Source organism: Panthera tigris, chromosome F2 (genome assembly GCF_018350195.1).
Source record: "Panthera tigris isolate Pti1 chromosome F2, P.tigris_Pti1_mat1.1, whole genome shotgun sequence".
Lineage (NCBI taxonomy): Eukaryota > Metazoa > Chordata > Mammalia > Carnivora > Felidae > Panthera > Panthera tigris.
The window spans coordinates 29640052-29649076 of record NC_056676.1 but is presented as its reverse complement, the minus strand read 5'-3'; the positions used below and the strand labels follow the sequence as shown (position 1 = coordinate 29649076).

At 42.2% G+C, this 9025-nt stretch overlaps 1 long non-coding RNA gene across 1 annotated transcript in view; it reads right to left on the bottom strand.

Annotated features, from left to right (window-relative positions):
* Nucleotides 1–9025, bottom strand: part of LOC107179654 — a 63624-nt gene that overhangs the window by 2835 nt on the left and 51764 nt on the right. The gene's annotated exons all lie outside the window — the stretch shown is intronic.

Genomic DNA, 9025 nt, shown 5'->3' with positions numbered 1-9025 from the left:
ACTTTATTCATTGAAAATCTGTGCTAGTGTTTGAGTTGGACAAAAGCCTATGGCTTCTTTAAAAAAGTTTCATGTTCAGCTAAATGTTACAGTTTAAATCTGTGAAAGGTAGTTATGAAAAGTTTTTACAGTATTTTTAAAATTCAACTTTGACATCCATATTATGCATTGTTATAACTTACGTTATGTGAAATTACACAAATAAACTAAGTTTTAGGAAGTGTTTTTTGTCCTGTAAGTCAGAATTGTAAACTCGTCTTGCCTAAAGGCAGGATCTTTGTTTTTAGTCAGATATTTTGAAAGTTTAGAAGAATTTTTATGCTGTTTTTACTATTTCTCAAATGCAGTCAGCAGGAAAGTATGACCTATTTTACGTGAAATGTTTAAGGAAATTTTAAATTCTAGAAGAAAGTAATTTTTGCAAATATGTGGCCCACATTTTCTTTCCTGTCCACTAAATTATGTCATTAGGTTTATTAAAGCTTTTGAAGGTACTGCTGTCTTTTGTGGAAGAAGGCTAATTACTGATGTATCTGCCCTCAAAATCCAAGAGTTAATTCTAATTAAGTGCTAACAAGAGGTAGCCACCACAAAGAACTAAAATTTAACCTCAGGCTGTCGCTATATCTATTTCTCGTATTTGACTTCCGTTTTCTTAGAGCATTTATTTACTTTAACCAGTAACACACTGTGTGTATACATGTACATATACTATACATACATACCTATACATATTTACACACACACACACACACACACATATATAAAGATGTCTTTGGAATGTCTCCCCTACTAGTGTGATGACTATTGTCATAAAAGCAAAATAGAAAAAAGCTACCCAATAGTTTTCACTCAGTAATTGCAAGAAAGCCTTCCTAGGTTACCCTCATACCATTTTTCTTATTAATAAATTCAGGTTTTAAGTTGTGTCCATAATTCTCTTCGTTGAAACCCAGTGGTGTTTTAAAATAGTTTTGGTTCTTTTTTTAATGTGTGTGGCTCATTGCATATTCAGCATGACAGGAGGAAATGTAAATAGGCGTCCTTCTCAGTGTTCTCAGTGTTGAGAAGAGATGCGGCCGAAAGCAACAAGAGCCAGGACTGAGCCACAGGGAGGTGACCCCCCCCCCCCCCACCACCACCTGGTAGCAGAGGCCTATTATCACATGGCTGCATTTTATCTCATTTTCCTTAGAAGGCCATGTGAGTTTACCGCAGAACCAGCGAGCGGTGATGTAGCATGACGTGCAGAAAACCGCTCTGAGATGTTCTGAGAGGTGGCTCTCATCCCAGGGCTTCAGTTCAAGACTGAGTTAGGATTTTGTAAATGAGTAAATGACATTTTTTTTTTCCAGTGCTCCTTGTACTAGTTAATACTGAGTCCATGTGATATAGTGATGCCATTCTTCCAAAAGTGTCGGCGTCTGGTACCCGGCCAGCTTCGTGGTGGCCCTGGAAGCACAGCTGTACTGACTGCTGTTTCCTGGAAATCCTGACAGGCTTACTGTCCTGTGTAACCGGGAGAAGCTCAAGTGTATCGTTTGGTGTAAGTGACTGATGTGAAAAATAGGAACGTGTGTCTATAATCTCAGATACACCTTCTTTTTGCAGTGAAATCTATACGCCTCGTCCTGTAGTAGTGCTCTGTGTGCTGTACCTTTTCGTAAACACGGTATTCTTGATAGTGGCATTGGACAAGTTGAACGCACCTAGAAAGCGTTTGACATAAAGAGACCAGTCCAGAAACCATGATAGACTAGTCTTCATCTGGAATTATGAAAGTAAATTTTAAAAACTGTGGTCCAGAAGAGAACAAATATTCATAAGTGGGTTTTTTTCCTATCGCTCATTTTTAGGTCTGTTTACGTCCAGTCTCTGGTATTTATAAAGTAGTCATTGTTTCTCCAGGTTCTTCTTTATTTCAGTTTTTCTTAATGCCGGATGAAATGAGAACTGTTGTAACTTTTATTAAAAAGGAAACTCTTTTAAGCATTCCATTTGGTAATCGTTTATCTTAATGCAGTCAAATTAGATTTTTCTTTGCTCACCACTTATATACCATGGGTATTTTTTAAAAATATATTATGCTCTGGTTGTCTTAGATCACCTTCTGTAATGGATGATAAAGGCTGGTAATGGTCATTCCTCAAACTTCTGTGTATGAAATTGGCAACGGTTTCATTGTTGTTACCTTTTAAATATCCTGTTTTATGAATGCACCTCAAGTTTTCAGGGGAAGTTTGAAAGATAGCTAAACAAATAGGAATTTGCATTTCACTGTCCATGCATTTTTTCCTCATAAAAATAGTTTCTCAGAAGAAAGCGACATACTGTCCCATAGGTGGTCCTGATCAGTTTCAAAGTGCTCCTCTGACTCAAAAATAATTCATGACGATGGCGTTTTGACTCATTGTCTCAAAAGGTCTTTATAATGGTCAAATTGTCTAATTCACAAGAGAGTGGAAAAAGTTGTTTCTGATACTGGGCATTTTTAAACCTTAGTTTTAAGTCTGAAAATATCTTACTGGCTTTAACATCTTCTAATTTTTCCCCTCCACTATCCTAGTCTTTTTAAGGAGAAAGTCTAAAGAACAGGGACACAAAGCCACTATTTCTTCTGATCTTACCTTGGCTCCTTCCGCACAGGTGACCTTCTGTCATTTTGCACAGCACCACACCTGTTCCCCCTCCCCACCCTGGCTGCTCTCTGCTATTCATAGGCCATTCCAACACATCTTTTGCAAAATGGACACACTCCTCAGATCACGGATCCTGCCCGCCAGCATGGAACCATTCCCTGCCACTGTCCGGTGGGCGGACAGCTCTGCCCGACTCACATGTTCCTATGTCCCAGGCTGCCGAGATAAGGTCATGGGTCCACCTGGGGAAGCAGGTGCTGGGTGGTACGGTCATGAGCTTTGCTAAACCATGTTCATACCTGCCCACATTTTTCATGAGAATGGTTGGCACTAAAGGGCCGTGGAAAAGAACTTTAAAAAATTCTCCAGAATCAGAGTCACAACTGCAGAAAAATCAGCACCGTGCTCTAACTGGGTAAGCTCACTGTCCCTCATAAGGCTTTAGACTGCCTGTGTCTCCTAAGTTCCAGTGAAGTTAAATCCTTGGAATAACAGACCAATAACTTGACCGTAAAGTAGGAGGATGCTGAGCCTTTCAAGGAAAAACACCCCTTTCTTATAAGACTTAATCACTTATAAAGTAAGCTGAGTGTAATATTTTTTAGCCATAGAGCCATTTACTCCCTCCCTCAGGAGACAGTGCTTATGGATTCTGGTAGTTATAAGTAGTTTGGTCTGCTTTGCCAGGCTTCAAGGACACAAGAATGGTCAAGCATCTCACCGGGGAGCTACCAGATATTGAGAATAACTTGGCCATTCGTAGACAAATAACTTGGCCATTCGCTGAACTCAGCGAATGACCCTGAGTAGCCTAAGGAGCAATGTTTGATGTTTGAAGTGAGAAACCAGATCCCTTTTAAGCACTCACTTTTCACACAGCTAAGGATCCAGGATGTGTTTGGGTTTTTTTTGGTTTTTTTTTTTACTTCACTCTAAGTTGTCATAGTTAATTATTTGGATGGGTATTCCAGAGTGTAATTTCCACCACCGCCCCCCCCCCCCCCGCCAAGTTAAAAGAACGGATATTCTCTTTACACATTTAATTTTAAAAGTTCACCTAGTATACCAGTTAGGCACCCATGCTAGGACGGTTAAGACTAAAAGGGAGACCAGTCTTAGCCCCTGGAGCCTCAGGGGCTGTCTTATACCTCAGAACTGTCTTATTACGATGTCTGGTTTTGTTTTGTTTTTTAACTCAGCAGTTGGAAACCATGAGTTTAAAGCAAACTTTCTTTTTCCCTTTTTAAGCAGAAGAAGGAAAAAAAACTTTTAACTTGAACTTCCCATTTAGGTAGTCAAGGCTTCCCTGAAAGACAACAGTCAGTGTCCTTCCCCAGGTAAAGAGGCGAGAACCAAAAGCCCAAGTCTATCTCTGAAGATTCCTTTTTAGGTACTTTTAATGTAAAACCCACACATGAATCTGACATGATGTTTCTGACCTGTCCCGTAAGCCTGCTTGCCTTTTTTTTTTTTTTTTGCAGTTTTTTGATGATAGGTTTTCTTGTTTTTCCTGGAGCCACACTAGAGACCATTCCGACAGGCTCCTCCGTGGCTGACTACTGGTGTCCTGGACGTGTGGCCGCACCGTTAGCAGGGCTTGCCTCTTAGGGAGAAGCATGTGCAGAGTGTCAGACAAGCTGAATTTTATGTTCACGTCAACAAGCATTTATGCCTCAGGTTTTGACATTTAAAAAATATTTATTTTTCTGAGGAGCAACTACATATTTGATACGGGAGGCCTGGCGAGCAGGAATAAAATCTGAACTAAGCGATGTGGGTAAGACTTCCCACTCCTCACGTCTCACTTTGTGTCTCTGGAAAACATTATCCCAGCTCCCTGTCTACCACCCTGAGTAGCCTAAGGAGCAAACCATAGTGTGTAGAAATGAGAAGGATGACCTCAAAGATTTCGATCATTTTTAGACATTTTCTTCTTTGTAAACTCAGGAATAAGCCTGGTTTATGGATAGCATAATATGGCTACCAAAGCTACAGTTTTAGGCAACAAGATACATCCTTCAAATGTGTTTCATTTAAAAACCTAACTTGGTTGTAAAACTGGGAAAAGAAACTCCTCATAATAATTTTTAAAAAGCCAACAAAAAGACTTCAGTAAAAGAGTGTGGTATCAGTCTGTCATCTGCCCCAGAGTGCTTGTTTCTTACCTATAGTATTTCAACAATTTTTATGGGAGAAAAAAATGCACACTTCTTGGAAAAGTGAATTGAGGTTTTGAATTAAATTCTAAGAGACGACAATTTAAAGAGAAACATTGGATTCAGAGATGAGCTCACAGCTCTGTGATCCCTGTTTCAGCATTGACTTTACTGTGTGACCTTGAACAAATTAACTACTCTGTGCCTCAGTTTCTCCATGTGCAAAATGGGGATAATGATACCAACCATTGCCTACCTCATGGGGATGTTATGGGGACAAAGGAGATAATATAAATACAAATGCTTTGATCTCTGGAAGAAAGGTGCTATATAAATTACAGTTATATTGTTTTTAATGATCCAATTGTTATGTTTAGAGTTTAAATAATAGCAATACTATTAGTCATGTTAAGAATAAGTTTCAACTCAGTGCATAATTACAATTCTCTTCTGTGGCCAAATCTTGATCATTCATCCAGTAATGGTACCTAAGGAACTGAAATGGGTATTTGATTTCTGTGTGTTTCTGCCTGTAGTGTTTCTATTCTGAATGTTCCCAAAAGGCTGGAGTTTAACTTGTAATACCTTATAGTTTACATGTAATGAACCTTATTCAAGCTGTGTATAAAAGTATAATTACATGTAAATAGCAGGTACATTGTAATTAAAGGCACTTATCAAATTGTCTTTGTTCTTTTTAAATTGCAATAAAAGTCAGTTTTATATAAAAGCTTGTTAAAACTCATTTGGTATTGTGGGAAGGTCAGGAATGCTAGTTTATATGCCTCCGTGCATAACCAGGGTTTGGGGATTTTAGCAATCGGTTCACTAAGTGAAAGGAAAGACAATGACCAGGCTACGGAGTGTAGCGGTTAGAATCACAAACTGCAGAAAAGGAGTCTGAGTCCTAGCTCTATGATGACTTTGAAGAAGCTGTTGGGCTTTTCCTTGCCCTTGTTTCCACATAAAAAGTGAGGGACGGTAATTCAGAACCTACTAACAGGGTTGTCTTGGAGATTAAATGTGGTATTGAGCATGGTACCCCGCAAATGCTAAACGCTCTGTAAATGCAAACAGACCATCTTCACAAGCCTGGGAAAATTGTGACGACCTCTACCCACACTGCCAGCCACTCTGGTGAAGAAATGCAACCTGAGAGCAAATAGTGCCCAGGCCATCAGGAAAACCCACCTGCTTGGTGGCTGAGGGTGTTCTAACCCCAGCAGGAATCTCAGAGCAAACAGCTTTTAAATCGACCTGGCTGCCCCCTTTCTGATAACAGGAGACTGGCCTTGGGGCCCAAAGGCGAAGCAAGCGAGGATTTTCTTTGGCAAGCTCCTGATTCCTTTATGTCTGTGCCCTTTAACTCCTGGATACCCCCAAACTCACGCATTGCTTCTTACTAGACCCCCCACACCCAGCCACGCACACACACACAACCTGGCCCTTCTCTTGGGACCTTTTCCCTGCTCCCCCTTCTGCCACACCCCATCTGCACAATTATAAATCCCCTGTTCCCAGGGGCTCATCTGTTTGTTTCTAAGGAACTAACTCCTCCCTGTGGTAGGTTACCGTGCCCACTACATGCAGGATTGTTTATGATTTAGGGAGCTTGCTGCCTATCACAGTCTTGAGCCAAAACCACCTGTAACTCTCATTGTGGGCATTGCAAACCCATGAGAGGCTGCGGGGAGCGATGGGGGAGGCAAAGGAGGGAGCAAATTTGCCTCCTCAGAAAATGCTCTGCTGTGCCTTTCCAGAGGCCATGCCTGCTTCCTGCCCCACCCCATGCCAAAGGGTCTCTGCTCCCTATCCACCTTTGCTTTCGTGCAAGATGGCAACCTCAAGGCAAATGCAGGAAGAGCCTGGCCACCTCCGGTTCAAACCCCTGCTTCGTTTCTCACCACGTGGGGAGAATTTCCTCTCCCTTCCAGAGATATTAGTCCCAACTCCATTCTGTGTGCAGAGGGTCAGGGCTAAACATTTGTTCGGAGTCTCTGGATCACAGAACCTGGTTTCCCACTGGGACGAGCTGAGGAAATTGAAGTTTTGGAGCTCAGCAATCTGGTACATTTGCTGTCACCTGTGGAATGCAGTGGTCTTTGCAATTCCGTCAGAGGCGCACTGTCAATGCTAGGACATATTCTTAGGACATATTTAACAACTGCTTATCACAGGGAGTAGAGTATTATGAGGCCCTAGTTAAGGTGAGCCAGATATACTCCACTCTTTTTTGTCATTATTTAAAAAAAATTATTCATTGGTCCATCTTTCTTTTTTTTTTTTTTTTTTTTTTTAATTTTTTTTTTTCAACGTTTTTTATTTATTTTTGGGACAGAGAGAGAGACAGAGCATGAACGGGGGAGGGGCAGAGAGAGAGGGAGACACAGAATCGGAAACAGGCTCCAGGCTCCGAGCCATCAGCCCAGAGCCTGACGCGGGGCTCGAACTCACGGACCGCGAGATCGTGACCTGGCTGAAGTCGGACGCTCAACCGACTGCGCCACCCAGGCGCCCCCATTGGTCCATCTTTCTACTTCTGTAAATACAATCTGCACTATGATTCTTTTTATTTTTGTTAATGATTCAGGACCTTCCTGGAAGGTCACCATTGTGAATATTTGTTTTCATCCTAGATAATTCCTAAAATCTCCAGGCTGGCCTTCGGGCGCTCCAAAGCCAACTGTCTACCAGGTGTCACATCGTCTTCTGAGATGTCTCCATCTGTATGTCCTGAGGTTATCTCAAAACGTGATCATCCTGGAGTGTGGTGAATCTTTCCCGCCAGCCTCATTTGCCCTACGGGGTACATCTGAGCTTTGAAGTGTCCCCCGTGGCACATACCACAGTTTCCTGCACACAGCAAGCACTAAATAAATGTTTGATCTGACTCGAATTCTCACACTTCTCTATCAACCGTAGTCCAGTGAGCCTGCCTTGGACTAGCATGTATAAACCCTGAGAGTTTTACACTTGAGCTCTTCCCCTACGCCTCTCTGTGACTGCGAATTTCTGAAGAGACAGTGGAGTAACAAAGTAGGAGTGTCTTCCAAATTAGACCGGCCTGCAAAGCAGCAGCCGGGAGAGGAAGGGAAGCATCTGACATGTAGAGGAGCAGCCCTACAACCTGGCAGTTGTCTTGTAAAGCAGACAAGTCATTCAACGCAAACAGCTTTAAATGCTCAGGTCCAGCATAAAATGGATGGATGGATGGATAGGTAGACAGATGACAGATAAATTGCAGCCTCAAAGTAGAAAACAAGTTAACCGGAAAATAAAAGAAACTATAGAAAAATCATGTATTGATCCATTCAGAAAATATTTACTGAGCACTTACTATATGCCAGCTGCTGAAACCAGCAACGATTGAAGAAAAACTCCTGCCTCCTTGGAGTTCATGGGGAAGGGGCAGAGAGTGAGGGAGAGGGAGAATCCCCATGAGGCTCCGCGCTGTCAGCACAGATCCTGGCAGGGACCTGTCTCAGGAACCGTAAGATCATGGACCTGAGCCGAAATCGGGAGTCTGAGCCACCCAGGAGCCCCAACCTGGAGTTCCCCTTCGAATGGCCTCAATGCTTACCTTTAAAGGCTTGGCATACATATTTAAATTTTCAGGGTGCCCCGTAACTCAATACCTCAGCCAGTTGTAACAAGTCCTTGGAGATGGACTCTAGATGCAGGGGTCCGGAAAGGCTTCGGGGAACAGGTTACAGTTCAGGTGAAGCCAGAAGGATAAGCCAGAGAACAAGTGTTCCAGGCACGGAGCGTGTAGCATGGCCAGCACCAGCGCTCCAAGCAAACAAACCAAGCTCTTCTCCCGCAAGTAGACCTGAGGCAATACAACCTGCCGGGCCTCCTGCATTTCTCATTCTCCATCACCCTTGCCCTTGTCCATCCAGTTCCCGTCCTAACTATCTCTGTGATACCTCAAGTCAAACTTCATTATACTCAGAATAATCTTTTTCAAAACCAAGCCTTTTTTGGTCAGAAGAGAAGGACAGGCTACCCCATAAAGTAATTATTAAGTACCTACTATTTCCTGGGCACAATTCTAGATTCTGAGGATACAGCAATACATTAAAACAGGCAAGGCCTGCTGTTCCCATGGAGCTTGCATTTCAGTGGAGGAAGAAATGATTTATCAAAACAAATTTCAGCTCATAAATGTGATGAATAAAATGAATAAGTTGGACTAAGTTAATGCTGATGAAATAGTGCCTAGGTTTGGGT